The sequence below is a fragment of the Aethalodelphis obliquidens genome, unplaced genomic scaffold, assembly GCF_003676395.1.
Source record: "Aethalodelphis obliquidens isolate GAN/ISIS:26980383/991018 unplaced genomic scaffold, ASM367639v1 scaffold25, whole genome shotgun sequence".
Lineage (NCBI taxonomy): Eukaryota > Metazoa > Chordata > Mammalia > Artiodactyla > Delphinidae > Aethalodelphis > Aethalodelphis obliquidens.
This window is the reverse complement of record NW_020837969.1, coordinates 12798780-12814432: the sequence shown is the minus strand read 5'-3', so window position 1 is coordinate 12814432 and position 15653 is coordinate 12798780. Positions and strand designations below refer to the sequence as shown.

At 41.0% G+C, this 15653-nt stretch overlaps 1 long non-coding RNA gene across 9 annotated transcripts in view; it reads right to left on the bottom strand.

Annotated features, from left to right (window-relative positions):
* Nucleotides 1-9226: 9226 nt before the first annotated feature.
* Nucleotides 9227-15653, bottom strand: part of LOC113628756 (uncharacterized) — an 8386-nt gene continuing 1959 nt past the window's right edge. The window contains exons 3-6 of one of the 9 annotated variants that reach the window (XR_003436225.1): nt 12751-14705; nt 12565-12605; nt 10240-10403; nt 9952-9995 (exon numbers count right to left, since the gene is read on the bottom strand). This is a non-coding gene — a long non-coding RNA (uncharacterized LOC113628756). Of the gene's footprint in view, nt 9493-9951; nt 9996-10118; nt 10404-12006; nt 14706-15653 lie in introns of those variants that run through there. The other 8 variants (XR_003436224.1, XR_003436228.1, XR_003436222.1 and 5 more) reach the window with 8 other exon arrangements.

Below are 15653 nucleotides of genomic sequence, written 5' to 3'. Positions count from 1 at the left end.
CAGTAATAACAGCTTTTGTTTGAGCAAGGCACGGTGCAAGTTGCTTTACATGCTGCATCTCTACTCCTCACAAGAGAGCACGTTGTCCCAATTTTACGGAGAAAATGGGCTCCCAGAGAGCAGCTTCTCATGGCTAGAGCGCGTCAGAGCATCAGCTTGGGCCCCTGGCTCCCGACTCCAGGGCCTGGGCCCTCACACGAGCCTTCACAGACATACTGGTTTATGTTAAAACAGCCCTTAGCACAGCATTGTCCTCACTGTTTGTGGAATTACTGCATTTCCCTCTAAATCCCAATTCCGAGTGAGTGCCTCTCCTCCCCCGGCCATAGCCTCTGTCAGAATGCTCCCCTCGGAATTCAGTACACTCAGTTCCATGAAAACCATTCGTACCCCGAGCCCGGTTCGCTGAGTTGCTTTGGGAAATATACTGTTTCCAAATTAAAACCGCCACATAAATGTGAGGGGAGGTATTGGTGCATTTCTCTCCCTGGCTGGCCGCGATCTGTTACGTCTGCACCTTTCCTTTTTCAGAATCTCCCTTTCTCATCGCTGCGTCCAGCAACGCCCACCCTCCATCTCACAGAATGTAGTTGCATTTTAAGCCAACACCCCTTAAAATCTTACACATGTCTTTTCTTTTTAAGAACAAAATAATACACTTAAGAACATACCAATTTAACCAAATAGGCTTAATTGTGGGGCTGTCACAGCAGTGTGTATTTGGTAGAATTTTGTGTTCTCGTTTCACCGTATTCAGAGAGGATGAGTGAGAGACTTTATGTTCCTTTAAGTCATAATTTACAAGGCAGTTTTACAAATGTTTTCTCACTGGCCCCTTAAGAATCTCTCAGAGGCTTAGACAAGTTGGTATTCCACAGAAGAGGGAGAGTGACTGTCCGTGATCCTGCAGCTGATGTGGAGAGAGAAGGCCTTCTGGTCTAAGACCTGTGCACTTTGACTCCACCTCACACTAAATTCAGGTCCTTTTTTCTCTTTTTTTATGAACATATATCCCCATATCTCCTCCCTCTTACGTCTCCCTCCCTCCCTCCCTCCCTATCCCACCCCTCTAGGTGGTCACAAAGCACCAAGCTGATCTCCCTGCGGCTGCTTCCCACCAGCTATCTGTTTTACATTTGGTAGTGTATATATGTCCATGCCACTCTCTCACTTTGTCCCAGCTGACCCCTCCCCCTCCCCGTGCCCTCAAGTCCATTCTGTACGTCTGCGTCTTTATTCCTGTCCTGCCCCTAGGTTCCTTTTTATCCACAGGGCGACTGACTTCTCCTGTGGACCAGGGCGCTGTGATGAAAGAACACCTCACCCTCCTTCCCTTGTTCACACAGTACGCCAAGAGTTCTGGGCAGTGCCCACCGCTTCGCTGGCTATCGTCTGACAGGGCCGGGGAGGGTCTCTGAAGGCTCCTCTGTTCCCTGGAGCCTGGGAGATGGAGCTCACCATCCCTTCCTGCAGCTCCGTAGGCTCTACTTTGCAGGTTAGGAGCATCCATTCACACCGACTGCAGGAGGGATCACCAGGTCAGTGCACTTCGGAGCCTGGCCTCCAGAAAGCTTCTCCTTTCCTCGCTGCTGCCAGAAAGGAAAGAAGGAACCTTCAGTCCAACCTCTCTAGCCAGGGATCCTCTTGTAGGTAAGAGATGCGGTCTGATAGTGTATGACCTTCTGCTGGTTTTGCCCATGTTAAGTGAGACCTCATGGAACAAAGAGCCATGCAAAGAGCTGGAGAAGAACATTCGAGGAAGAGAGAACAGGAACTAGAAAGCCCTGAGGAGAGAATGAACAGGGTGAGTTTTAGAAACGGGAAGGAGACCAGTGTGACGAAAGCGGGGTTCAGCAAACTTTTCTTGCAAAGGGCCAACTAGTAAATATTTTAAGCTTTTAGGCCAGTCGGTCTTGGTTGCAGTTACCCTGCTGTTGTAGCACAGAAGCTGCCCTGGACAATACATACACGGATGAGCATGGCTCTGTTCCAATAAAACCGTATTTGTGGACACTGTTAATTGAATTGCCTATCATTTTCACATGTCACAATAGAGTGTTCTTCTTTTGATTTTTTTCCCAACCGTTTAAAAATGTAAAAACCATTCTCAGCTCAGGAGCTGTACAAAAACAGGCAGTCGGCTGGGTTTTGCCCGTGTGCTGTCATTTGCTGACCCCAGGGCTAAAGCATGGGGAGCGAGTGGGAGAAAGATTAGTCCCAGACAGAGTGAGAGAGAACGAGGTGGGCGCAGGCCAGACCCCATGCAGGGGTTTTGTAGGCCATGGAAGCGAGAGAGGATTTTATTCTAATTGCCGTGGGGAATGCCTGAGGGGCTTTAGGCAGGAGTGTGACGTGGTATATTTTAATAACACTCTGGTGCATCTGAGTCTAGAGTGGACCACCAGGAGACAAAAGTAGAAGCAGAGATACCAGTAATTTTTAGGAGCCTTCCCCATCAGACCAGGAAGAGATGACAAAATCCTGGAATGGGAACTAGATCCCCAACCTCACAGGGAGTGGCCTACCGGGGGGATAGGTGTTTAAGCGGAGCACCTGCTGCATAGCATGTTCTCAGTAAATGTACGTCCCCTACACTTTCCTTCCTTCTTTGGTGATAAAAAGGCTGGAATATGGGTTTGGTCCAAATCTCTCACCACTCTCAGAAAAATGAGTCATTCTACTGAAAATAAGTCAGATAATATCATGAAAAGTGAGTGGACAGACACTTAAGTTTTGTTAATGACTCTGTGATAGGTTATGTGTGTGTGTGTGTGTGTGTGTGTGTGTGTGTATTCATATTTTTGTTGAGCCACATGGAATAGCTAAAATTTTCTACTGATTAAGGTTTATCGAGATCACTGGCCTTATTGGTGCTCTGAAAATACATTTAGTTTTAATCTATTTAGTTGTCCTCATTAAAAGTATTAATATGTAAATCAAACCATCATGCTGTATGCCTTAAATTTATATAATGATGTATGTCAATTATTTCTCAATAAAACTGGAAAAAAGAATTAGTATATTGAAAAGTTTTTAAAAATTATCCTTAAGTACCGAGAGAAAAAAACAAACTTGATCCTTTTGCCAGAATTAACAAAAACCAACCTTTATACACCATTCCATGTTCTCCCAATCTCTTAATCTTACCTGACATTGAATCAGCATAAAAATGTAAGAAACACCAAAGTCACGAATTTGCCTGATATTGGCAAATTATCAACTTGGAAAAGGGGGATGAATCACCCTGGATCCCATATGGGACCACATAAGACCACGAGGTTGAGATGAGATGTGATAAAAATCTAACCAACCCAGAATCTGGGCATGAAGTAGGCAGTTGTAGGGTTAAAGATTTTAGACCTATTTGATTTTACGTATTTAGAAAGGTAGAGGTGGTTAATCAGTAGTTATTAATATTATATTTACAGCAAAGCATACATACGACCGTAGTTCTTGGCCCAGGACGGCTCTGGGGAGAATCCTTCCTCGCCTCTTCCAGTTTCCCGTGGTTCCGAGCATTCCTTGGCTTTTGCAGCTGCATCCCTGTAGTCTCGCCTTTGTCCTCACGTGGATTTGTCCTCTGTGGGTGTGTCTTCTTCTCTTCTTTTATAAGGACACTTGTCTTTGGATTGAGGGCCCACCAGGAAGGTCCAGAATGATCTCATTTCCAGATCTTTAACTGATGACAAGTCTGCTGTCATCTTTATTTTTTATTTTTTTTGCGTTATGCGGGCCTCTCACTGTTGTGGCCTCTCCCATTGCAGAGCACAGGCTCCGGACGCACAGGCTCAGCGGCCATGGCTCACGGGCCCAGCCGCTCTGCAGCACGTGGGATCTTCCCGGACGGGGGCACGAACCCATGTCCCCTGCATCGGCAGGCGGACTCTCAACCACTGCGCCACCAGGGAAGCCCTGTCATCTTTATTTTTGTTCCTTTTTATATAAAACCTTTTTCTTCTCTGGCTGCTCTTAAGATTTTTCTCTTTATCATGTGTTTTCAGAAATTCGGTTATGATTTGCCTGTGTTTTATTGTTTGTTTGATTGTCTTGCTTAAGGTTTGTTGAGCTTCTTGCATCTATGGGATTCATCAGACTTGGAAAATATTTGGTCATTATTTCCTCAAAGATGTTTTTCTGGCCTCCCCCCACTCCTCTCTTCTCTTTCTGGGATTTCAGTTAAATATATGTGTGTCAGATTGCTTCGCATTGCCCCAAAGGATCACTCAGTCTTTATTTTCATTTTCTTTCAGTCTTTTTTTTTTTTTATCTCTGTGCTTCATTGTGGATAGATTGTATTGCTATCACTTCATATTCCCTGGCCTTTTGTGCCTAATCTGCTGCTATTCCTATCCAGTGAATTTTTTTGAAATAAACTTTTATTTGAGAAGAGTCTTAGATTTACAGAAAAACTGCAAAGATAGTACAGAGTTCCTGTATACTCCTCACCCAGTTTCCCTTATTGCTAACATTTTACATTACTGTGACACATTTGTTAGAGCTAATGAACCAACGTTGGTATATTACTATTAACTAAAGTCCATACTTTATTCAGATTTCCTTAGTTTTTACCTAATGTCCTTTTTCACCTCTAGGATGCCACATTACATGTAGTTATCATGCCTCCTTAGGCTTCGCTAGGTTGTGACAGTTTCTCATACTTTTTTGTTTTGGATGCCTTTGAGAGTTTTGAGGAGGTATTTTGCAGAATGACCCTCAGTTTGGGTTGGTCTGATGTTTTCCTCATGGTTAGACTGAGTATATTAGTTTTTTTTTTTTGCTGTGGTAATAAATTACTACAAACTCAGTGGCTTAAACAATACAACACAAATATATTACTTACAATTCTGTAGGTCAGAAGTCCGACGTGAGTCTCACTGGGTCAAAATCAAAGTGTCAGAGGGCTGCATTCCTCTCCGGAAGTTCTGGGGGATTGTGTGTCCTTGTCTTAGCTTCTAGAGGCCATCTACAACCCCTTGGCTGGGGGTCCCTTCCTCCTTCTACAAACCGAGCAACTCTCTCTGACCTTCCATCTCTGACCTGCTACCATCGTCACATCTCTCTCTGTCTCTGGCGACAGGACAGTAAAAGGTCTCCACTTTTAAGGACTCATGTGATTAGACTGGGTTCACCCAGATAATCCAGGGAATCTCTGGATCTCAAGGTCCCTATCCTTAATCTCATCTGCAAAGTCTCTTTTCCCATAAGGTCATATATTCTGGGGTTTAGAATATGGACATTTTGGGAGCCATTATTCTGCCTACCACATTGTAGTTATGGATTTTTGATACAAAGGCCACTGAGTCATTTTCATTACATCATATTAAGGGTTCATGCTACCAACATGATTTATCACTGATGATGTTAACTTTGATCACTTGGGTGAGGTAGTTTCTCAGGTTTCTCCACTATAAAGTTATCTTTGCCTCTATTTCCATACTGGTCTCTTTGGAAGGAATTCACTAGGCGCATCCCACACTTAAGGGATTAGAATTATGCTCTGCCTCCTTGAGGGAGTAGGACCTACATAAAATTATTTGAAATTTTTCTATATGCATATTTGCATTTATTTATTTATTATCATTGATTTTTATTAGTATGGACTCATCAATATTTATTTTATACTTTGAGTTATAATCCAATACTTTTTCTTTCTTTTTTTTTTTTTTTTGTTCAAACTCTCTCAGCATAGGTCTTTCATTTGGCTCCTTTGTTCCTTTGACAATGCCTCCATCATTTTGTTTTTTTGAGAACTTTCTTGCTTTCTGTATATTCTCTGCCCCAGCTCTAGAATCTCATTTCTCCAAGAAGCCCTGGTTTCTTTTATTGGAGAATGGATTTAGAAACCAAGATCTGGTTCTGCGTTCATCCAGTTAAACTTTCAGATGGTGTACTTTTTATCTTAGAATTTTCATTTATTTCTTTTTGATATCTTCCTTTTCTTTTTCTCATTAGGTTCATATTTTCCTTTAAATATGTGTTCACAATTATAAGATCTTTAAAAAAATCTTTGTCTTCTACTTCCATCATATCTGGCTTTTATTTGTATCTATTCCTATTGCTTTTTTTTTCTTGATTATGGGTCTTGTTTTCTTACTTCTTGGCATGTTTAGTAATTTTTTATTAGATTTTAGACATTGTGTATTTTATGTTGCTGAATGTCTGAATTCTTGTTTGCTTGATTTTTCATTTTTAATGAGTTTTTGGATTTGTTTAGGCAAATAGTTTTACTCGCATTTCAGCTTTATCCCTTCAAGACCTGATTTTAATTTTTCTAAGACATATGGAAAGTAGCCCCGCTCCAGCGTTTGTTCAGCCCTACCAGAGAGGCATAAATGGCTTGGCATCTCCATTCTGCCTGTGGGGAATTTGATCAATTCCAAGGTCTGTGTAAGCTCTGGGAATATTTCGTTTACCATGCCCCAGTCATTCTTTGTCCAGCCTTTTGGAGTTCTGGTTTCCACATGCCTAGTCCAGAACTCAGCAAACGCTAGAGGGGACCGTACAAATTTCTGGAGCTCTTTTTCTGTGTAACTACGTCTTTTTGGGAACTCTGCCTCTCAACTTCCATCTATCTAAGCTTCTCTGATGTCTGATCTTTGTTTCCTCAGTTTCTTCCCTGCTTCTATTTGGGTCCCCCCATCCCTGCAGCTGCAGCATGGAAATCACCTCCAACAGAAAGCCCAGGGCTCACTTCATCTGATTCCCTTTTCTCAAGGATCATTGTCCTGTGCTGCCTGAAAAACTGTTGTTTCATATGTTTTGTCCAGTTTTCTAGTTGTTCACTGCAGGTTCCAGTCTTGGGTGTTCAAGTCTAGTCCTTATTACTCTTTCATGACCAAACTATCCCTTCCTTTCTTTTTTTTTTTTTCCCTTCCTTTCTTAATTGTGATGATGTCTTGATATAGATCTTCACATCATATCTTCATTTACATATTGAGTTAGACATTGGGGTGCCTTTTAAATTTGGCAAATCATGTCCCTCAAAATTTCCTGAGGAATTTTCTTATGCCTCTACTAATTTCCTGTCCACGGTTATCTCAGTTCTCATCTTCTAAAATTTGTACTAGATACTGGATCTCTTGCAGTGAGTATCCATTTTTTATTATTTTTTCCTATTGTCCATTTCTTTATTATTTTATTATGCTTTATATTGAGATTTACTTGACTTTATCTTCCAGTTATTCTATAGAATTAAAAAAATGTTCCATCATATTTTTAATTTCTAGGAAACCTTTTGTATTCTCTAATTGTTCCTTTTAATATCATTTTTTTCTTCTTTTGTAGATGTAATATCTTCTCTCACATCTTTAATGACATTAACATTTTTTGACATTTTCTTTCCTGCACCATCTTTGTTTCCTCTGAGTTCTTTGTTCTGTTTTTTTTTCATCATGGTTATATTAGAGTGTCTCTTGGCCCTTGAGTGTTCACTCTTAAAAGTAAGGCACGAAAAAGCTCACCTGACCAGAAGCTCAGCATACATGTGTTGGTCTTATACACTGGTGGTCTTCACTGAGGCAGATCGGGGGACCAGTTGTTGTTTTTACCAAGGCCCTGCAAATATCACTGTTTACAAGTATTTTCTCTGGGGTAGCACCCTCCAGTCTCCTCTCTTGGAATTTTATTCTGGGTGTTGGTGTTCTGGGTCCGAGCAGTAGAAAAGAAATGGAGATTTCACTCTTCCACACACAGACTCCCTCAATTCTCTTGCTTCAGATGGAATTCCACCTCTGCTCACCTCAGAGTCTGGAGGGAGAAGAGAGGTCAACAAACTGCTTGGGGAACTGGGTGGGGGTGGAGAACTGGAGGGATCAATTTAATCCTGCTGCCCCCTGCCCAGTTTTTCCCATTCCTGTGCTTTTCTGGGTTCTGTATGGAAAAAGTAGCTCACTTCTCAACTCCCTTTGCAGCCACTAAGGTTCGACCTTCCTTCTCTCTGCTTAGTCTTTGATATTCATCTTTCCAAATTCTCTCTCCGTGTACTGTGGGCACAGACATCTCCTAGTTTCCGAATGATGGATATGCATTTCTGTTACCTGTTTTCCTTGATGTTTCTTGGTGAATTTTGAGAGAAGGTGGTTGGGTGGGTATGTCTTTATTCTGTCCTTATGAAACCAGAGTTTCCCACATTTTTGTAGCAGAAAACAGCACTCTTATAATTCCTTTATTTTTGTTTCATTAAAGCCTAAACTTGGAGATAAATTAAATTTTAATCTAATCTGAGCTTTATACTGGCTAACAGGAAGAAATGAAGTATATAGAAAAAGGGTTAGAGGTCATCAAACATCTAGATAAAACACTAGCTTAGTGCACAGGTGTTTTGCCTACGTGACCACAAGCTAAACATCTGAGCATTAGATTTTTTCTTCTTCAGTTTTCACCAGCTGTCTGGTATCATGGAATCATCATAGCCATGTAATTAAAGTAACTTGTGAGCGGAATGCTGATTTAACAAATAACTTGAGGCTACTCTTCTGTACATGCTGAACGTAGCCATGGACAGAACCACTACATTACATCAGCCCGTCCGCTGATACACGCCCTAACCTAAGAGCGTCCAAGGAATTCACATCTGCAGGCACTCATCTGGTGACTGTCACCTTTCGCTTTCATTCCATGGAATCAGTTAAAGTATCCCAAGAAAATAGTTCTCAGCCTATAGTTTTAGAGGCCAAAGAGCTGCCTTAGCGATCTTCTTAAATGCACATATTTCTTCCACATGTTGGATGTAGGAGTCTTTCTGCCCCCATATCCACTTTTTTTTTTTTTTTTTTTTTCCATATCCACTTTTTAACTGAAAAAACTAGTTTCCTAACTACACCAATATATTTAATGTATAATTCAACAAAATCCCTTTGGCCTAAACACAGAACTGGCGTGGACTGTAGGACCAGATGAATTTGTTAGATGGGTGTTCTGTGTGGGATGAGAGGACGTTTTAAAGTCTGAAAGCTTCTGTGAAGGATTTTTAAAGCTGGCTATTAAGTATACACACACACACACACACAAATCTATTTTTAATTTCTCATTTATTTATTGTGTGAACATTTTTTTTATTTTAGTTTTTTTTATTGGGGTATAGTTGTTTTAATTGCTTATTTATTTTTACCCTATTCTTTAAGGTACAGCTCAAATCCCACTACCTGCAGGAAGCCTGAGCCGTTCTTTGGTATCCTTACTACGCTTCGTTGTTTACCACGTGGAATCATTTATTTTTGTGCTTGACTGATGAAGGTGTCATGCTGATGTAATGGGCACCTATCACTCGGTGAATAATCCTCAGAATAGGTACAGAGAAAACTGGACTAAGGTCCCTACTTGTCCTGAGGCCACTGAACTGATATCATGGACATACCAGTAATGTTGAACAGAAACGCACACAGCACCTTCTCAAAGCATACTCAGGGGGCCAGACTCCAGCAGCTGCTTGTTTCCCTCCGGTGAATGCATCCAGCCTGCCTGGAGGGGAAGTCGTGTTGGTTCTGTAAGATGCTGTAGGAGAATCCATCAGGGTGAAGCAGAGAACCCTTAACAAGAGCAGGGCTCAGGCTGGCATGAGAGCAACAGCCTTCATTCCCCCAGCTTTACACTTCAGGAAACTCCTCCTTACCTTTCAGGTAGCAGATATACACAGAAAGGGCCACGACGGGCCTTTCCCATAGGGAAAGCAGGAGGCCCTTATAGGGAAGTGAAATGCCAGCCTGCTTAAAAGTGTCTCCATCGTGGGTCTATTGGGTGGCTCTGGGTTAAAGCACTCTTACCAGAAGGGCCCTGAAGTGACATAAACATAGTGGACACTCAAGAAGAGTCTATTGGGCTTCCCTGGTGGCGCAGTGGTTGGGAGTCCGCCTGCCGACGCAGGGGACGCAGGTTTGTGCCCCGGTCCGGGAAGATCCCACATGCCGCAGAGTGGCTGGGCCCGTGAGCCATGGCCGCTGAGCCTGTGCATCCGGAGCCTGTGCTCCACAACGGGAGAGGCCACAGCAGTGAGAGGCCTGCGTACCGCAAAAAAAAAAAAAGAAAAGAAAAGTCTATTGATAATTATCAAGGGCAGTTTCTCTCTCTTTTTCTCTCCTTCTCTCTCTCTGACACACATATAATACCAAGCAAAACAGAAATCAAAGTGACTTTAATCTTTCTCTTTAATCTGCTCTGTATTTCCAAATTTTCATTTTGTTTTAAAATTAGCATCTTTTTCCTCAGTACAAAAATAAATAAAGAAAAAAATTAGTAGCTCACCTGTCCTTAAGGTGACCATTATTAACAGCTTCATATCTACACCTTTATCCTTTCGAATTCAAACTTTTTTGGGGGTGTCCACTGTTGTCTTTGCAAAAAGGAGATCAAAATAGGAACCTTTCTTTTCATCTTGATCTTCATTCTTTATAATACATCCTGGTCCCCTGTCCAGAACAACAGATATTCTTAATTTGTTCTTTTTTATTGGTGCATAACATCCCACAGAATGGATCAACCCCAGTTTATTCAATCATTCAGTTATCAACATTCAAGTTCTTTCTGATTTTGTCACTACAGAGAAGTCTGTATTGCTCTAATATTCTTCTATAATCATGTATTATTTATATTAGAAAATATCATTTAGACTATAAAAATAGAGAGATAATTACTATAAAGTCAAGAAACAGATGCTGAATGAACAGATAAATGAATGTATTAAAATGTTACCTGGGAGTGGGGCCACATGCCATTTCTACCTTGAAATAATCATCTTTGCACTGTGGGCCCTGACTCCCAACGTGGACTGCAAATGCCTCAAGATCAGGAAGCAGGCCTCTTTCTTCCTCATCGCCTCCAAACTGCTGAGCACGGTTCTGCGGAGGGTGGGCAGCCGCAGGCCCACACAACGCACTGAGCCCTCATAGTGTCTTTTGAAAACAGCTGTCTAGATTTCAGAATGCAAGTTTCCCACGTGTACGATGTTATAAAATGGTGTATTCTCGGGCCAGCCCACAAACTCTTATTTTAACCCATAATGAAGGAAAACTATATACTTTTACCATCATGGTTTCTTATTATTTCTGTGGGAAAAATGTTCTGAATTGAGTTTCTGCATGCAGAGAATCCTCCTCTACTCTGTGTGTGTGTGTGTGTGTGTGTGTGTGTGTGTGAGAGAGAGAGAGAGACAGAGACAGAGACAGAGACAGAGACATCCTACCCTTTACTGCCTTCAAATGAGTTGTTTTCTCTCCCTTCTGCCAATCCTGTTATATGTGGAAGTTGAGCAAGTAAAATAGGAAATATGATGACTAAATGTGGAAGTGCCAGAAAGAAGAAAGGCAAAAAAAGAAAAAATTTAACATAAAATTTTGATAATTTGCTTAGAGTCTTCATTCATGTTTGAGATCTAAGAATTTGAATTTGATTGCTAAGAATATAGTAATATTCTTGCATACAAATGAAATGAAACTACAAGTAGAAGAGATTCTTTAGTTGTTATAGATTTCTCCTAAGTCAAACTTTTTCAAACGGCATGTTTAAAACATGATGTGAATCAAAGCAAAAGCTTATTTAAATATTAATAATGATTATGGAATGTATCACTTATTAATAGCCATTGATCTGGACACACGTTAGTTTGTTTTTATATGTTCCTTTGGAGAGTCCTGTTTGGAGAGTCATTAAAAATGAATATTTTGATAAAATTAAAGACTGGGAGAAACTATATAGCATTTGTAGGAAAAAATTATCTTCTACACAGAGATTTAAAAATTCTTATAAGAATGTAGTGTAAAATATAAGATGTATTAACCAGTGCTTTGTTTTTTGAAGTCCCAAGGATAAAACTAGCTAAAACTTACAAGTCGGGCTTCCCTGGTGGTGCAGTGGTTAAGAATCCGCTTGCCAATGCAGGGGACACAGGTTCAAGCCCTGGTCCGGGAAGATCCCACGTGCCATGAGCAACTAAGCCTGTGCGCCACAACTACTGAGCCTGTGCTCTAGAACCCGCGAGCCACAACTACTGAAGCCCACACACCTAGAGGCTGTGCTCCGCAACAAGAGAAGCCACCGCGATGAGAAGCCCACGCACTGCAACGAAGACCCAACGCAGCCAAAAATAAAATAAATTAATTTTTAAAAAACCTTATAAGTCCTTTACATAAAAATCATAAGCATATCAAGAAATAATTTTCTGAAATCACCTATAAAAATATATTAAAATGTTTACATTAATAAAAGGAAAATCTGTTCTTAAAAATGTTAATTTTTCAAAAGGAAAAAAATCACCCATAGTTCCATCCCTCAAAGACAACCACTATTAATGTTTTGATGTAGTTCCTTTTCACCTTGCTTATATGAACATCTTTAGGGTGACCTTACTGTACATATAAAACTTTGTTTTCCTTTTACCCTCAATGGAGCATACATTTCCTGCTATCTTACTTAAGTTCATCATAAGCAGAAATACCAGTAAGAGTGTATATGTGGTAAAATATTTGTAAGCATTGTGGAAAATGACAGGGCTAGGGTAGTGTTCCTCTAATTTCTCAATGAGGGAAAAGGCTTGGTCAAAAGTGTCATATAAACATGGCATCAACCACATACATTGTGAAACGAGTCGTCATGAATCTGTTGGTTCTGCATCCCTGAAAAGATGAAAAGTTCTCATCAAGGTAGGAAATAAAAACAAGGAAATATGGAGACAACCTGAGCAACTCAAGTGAGGGTGAACCTACAATGCTGGCCCCTTCGCAGAGGCTGGCTCCGCCCAGCCACCCAGCGTGAACTCACCCATCAACCCTCCCTCGGGCGTCTGTTCCTGGGTCTGCGTATTTCTTTCTCTCCTTCAGTCTTAAGGTTCTTCACTTATGGTTTGTCGTGTTTTCTTTCTTATCTCCAGTTATAGGAAAATGAAGCAAAACAAACTGCCAGTAGTATTGGTGGCTTTGATCTTTTTTCCATGTTTTTTATAAAGCGACAGAACCTTTTCCCCAAATGAAATCTTACGCAGAACCTCAATATGTAAAACAGGAAAGAAAGTGATATTTTTTTTTTGGCTGTCCGGAAAGAAGTGGTGCTAAAAACCCAGCATCCACAGCTGGACATTGACAAAATATATGGTGGGCTGTTTAAACCAACATTTGCTTTCAAATTACAAAACATCCAAGGCAAATCGTGAAGTTTTACTTACGCCGATTGTTCTGCCAACAAAAATTCAGTTTTGTGGAAACTATTTATTACACACAAGGGGTTTCTGATGGAAAAGAAATTTGAAAATTTTTAGAAATCAAAAAAAGAAATACATTTGAAACCATTAAATTTTGGAATGAATGTTGATTTTGTGGTGACACAATCTCTGAAAATTATCATCATTCACTCAAAACAGGAAAATAGCACGTGCCTGGAATCCACAGTTGAATATATCTTCCTTTTTTTTAAGGGAAGTTTTTATGGGGATAGGGTAAAAAGAATGAAGTAAAAATTTACTTCATTTATTTGTGGAGATGAAAATCAGACAGAAAGTTAAAGGGAAAGAAATACCTTAGGAATGCCAAAAAGAAATGAAAAAGAATTAAACTGTTTCAAAATATCCCCAATGCATTGTTTCCTCAACAAATTCATCATGTAATGAACTGAGAGGTCAGTGCAAGAACAGTTACAAATTCTTCTGAGAAATACACAAATTAAGAAATCCTTGCATTTCATTGATGTTGAGGAGACAATTGGGAAATTTATAGCATGACCTTTTAAAACCACAGAACCCTTCAAAATCTTCCCATTGATCTTAGAATAAAATCCAAAGTCCTTGATCTGGCCTCTGCCCACCTGCCTGTGTCCTTCTTACCCTCATTCAGAACTCTTAAGTCACATTCACCTTCTTTTGGTTTCCAGAATATGCCAGACCCTTTTGCTTTTCATGGCCTTTGTGTTCAGTCTTCCCCCTGGCTCGGGGCTTCATCACACAATTGATATCAGTTACGTGTTGAAGTGTGTCCCCCTCAAAATTCATATAGTGAGATCCTAATCCCCCAATACCTCAGATTGTCTTTGCAGATGTAATGAATTAAGATGAGATCGTATTGGAGTATGGTGGGCCCCTAATCCAATAAGACTAGTGTCCCTATAAAACGGGGAAATTTGGATACAGACACACATCCAGGGAGAACACCACGTGAAGATGAAGGGAGAGATGGAGTGATGCTGCTACCAGCCAAAGAATGCCCAGGATTGCTGGCCAACACCAGAAGCCAGGAGGCAAGGAACAGATCCTTCCCCCATAACCCTCAGAAGGAGCCAACCCTGTGGACACCTTGATCTGGGACTTCCAGCTTCCAGAACTGGGAGGCAATGCGTTTCTGTTACTTCCGCCACCTGGCTTGTGGTACTGTGTTATGGCAGCCCCAGGAAACGAATACAGTCTCCTCTCCTCCAAGTTTTGGCTTAAATGTCATTTTCTCCTTGAGAAACCTTCCTTGACCACCTAGATCCCCCAGTATTTTCTATACAAAGTCGTGTTTGTTTCCTTCAGAACACGGATACAAATCTTTAACTATTTTCTTGGTTTGTTTGTCTGTCTGTTGACATCACCCCCACTAGAATGTAAGCTCCAGGAGAGCAGGGGTTGGTCTTGCCTTGTTCTTACCTGAGGAGCACGGCTAGGAAATGTCTTGGAGTTGCATCCAGGAGAAGGAGGCAGCGCCGAGAGGTGTACGTGCACCTTTTGGATGTAGTGGAGATGAAACTTTCTGAGGAAGCAGGAGTATTTAAAAATACTGTCAATCCTTTGTTTTCTGACTCTTCTGTCTTTCTGACTGGCAAACTTCCAAACATTTTCCAATAGGATAAGGTGTGTTATTCAAAATGCTCAGAAGTTTTGGGACAAAGAGAACAGACTGAACATCATCAAGGTTCACATGCTGTGAATGAGCTTATAGGGAAATGGTGGAAGCTGTAACAAAACTTCTTCAAATATTCAGATTCAGTGAATTATGTGGTTTGCTGAATTTATGTTACAAACTGGAAATTTATTTTTAAAAAATTTTTAAATTTTATTTATTTTTGGCTGCATTGGGTCTTCATTGCTGTGCACGGGCTTTCTCTAGTTGTGGCGAGCAGGGGCTACTCTTCATTGCGGTTTGCGGGCTTCTCATTGCAGTGGCTTCTCTTGTGGAGCACAGGTTCTAGATGCGCGGGCTTCAGTAGTTGTGGCATGCGGGCTCAGTAGTTGTGGTTCGTGGGCTCTAGAGCGCAGGCTCAGTAGTTGTGGTGCACAGGCTTAGTTGCTCCGGGGCATGTGGGATCTTCCCGGACCAGGGCTCGAACCTGTGTCCCCTGCATTGGCAGGTGGATTCTTAACCACTGCGCCACCAGCAAAGTCCCTAAAATATTTTTAATACTTGAAACTATTATAGTAATTTTTTCTAAAGAACCTCAAGGCAAGGCTATAGGCACTTTTTCCTTCTGACTTTAAAAGCACTACTTTATAGTTTATTACCTTAGAGAAATAATGAATATTTCAAATCCATTTGGGATGAGACAGAGAAATTATAGCAAAAAAAATTTTTTTTGAAGTTTTCAAAGTTGAAAGCCTTCCTTTTGGACGAGAAAAATTCACTCATCTCTCTCTCTCTCCCTCTCTGCCCCCATACACACACACACACACACACACACACACACACACACACACACACACA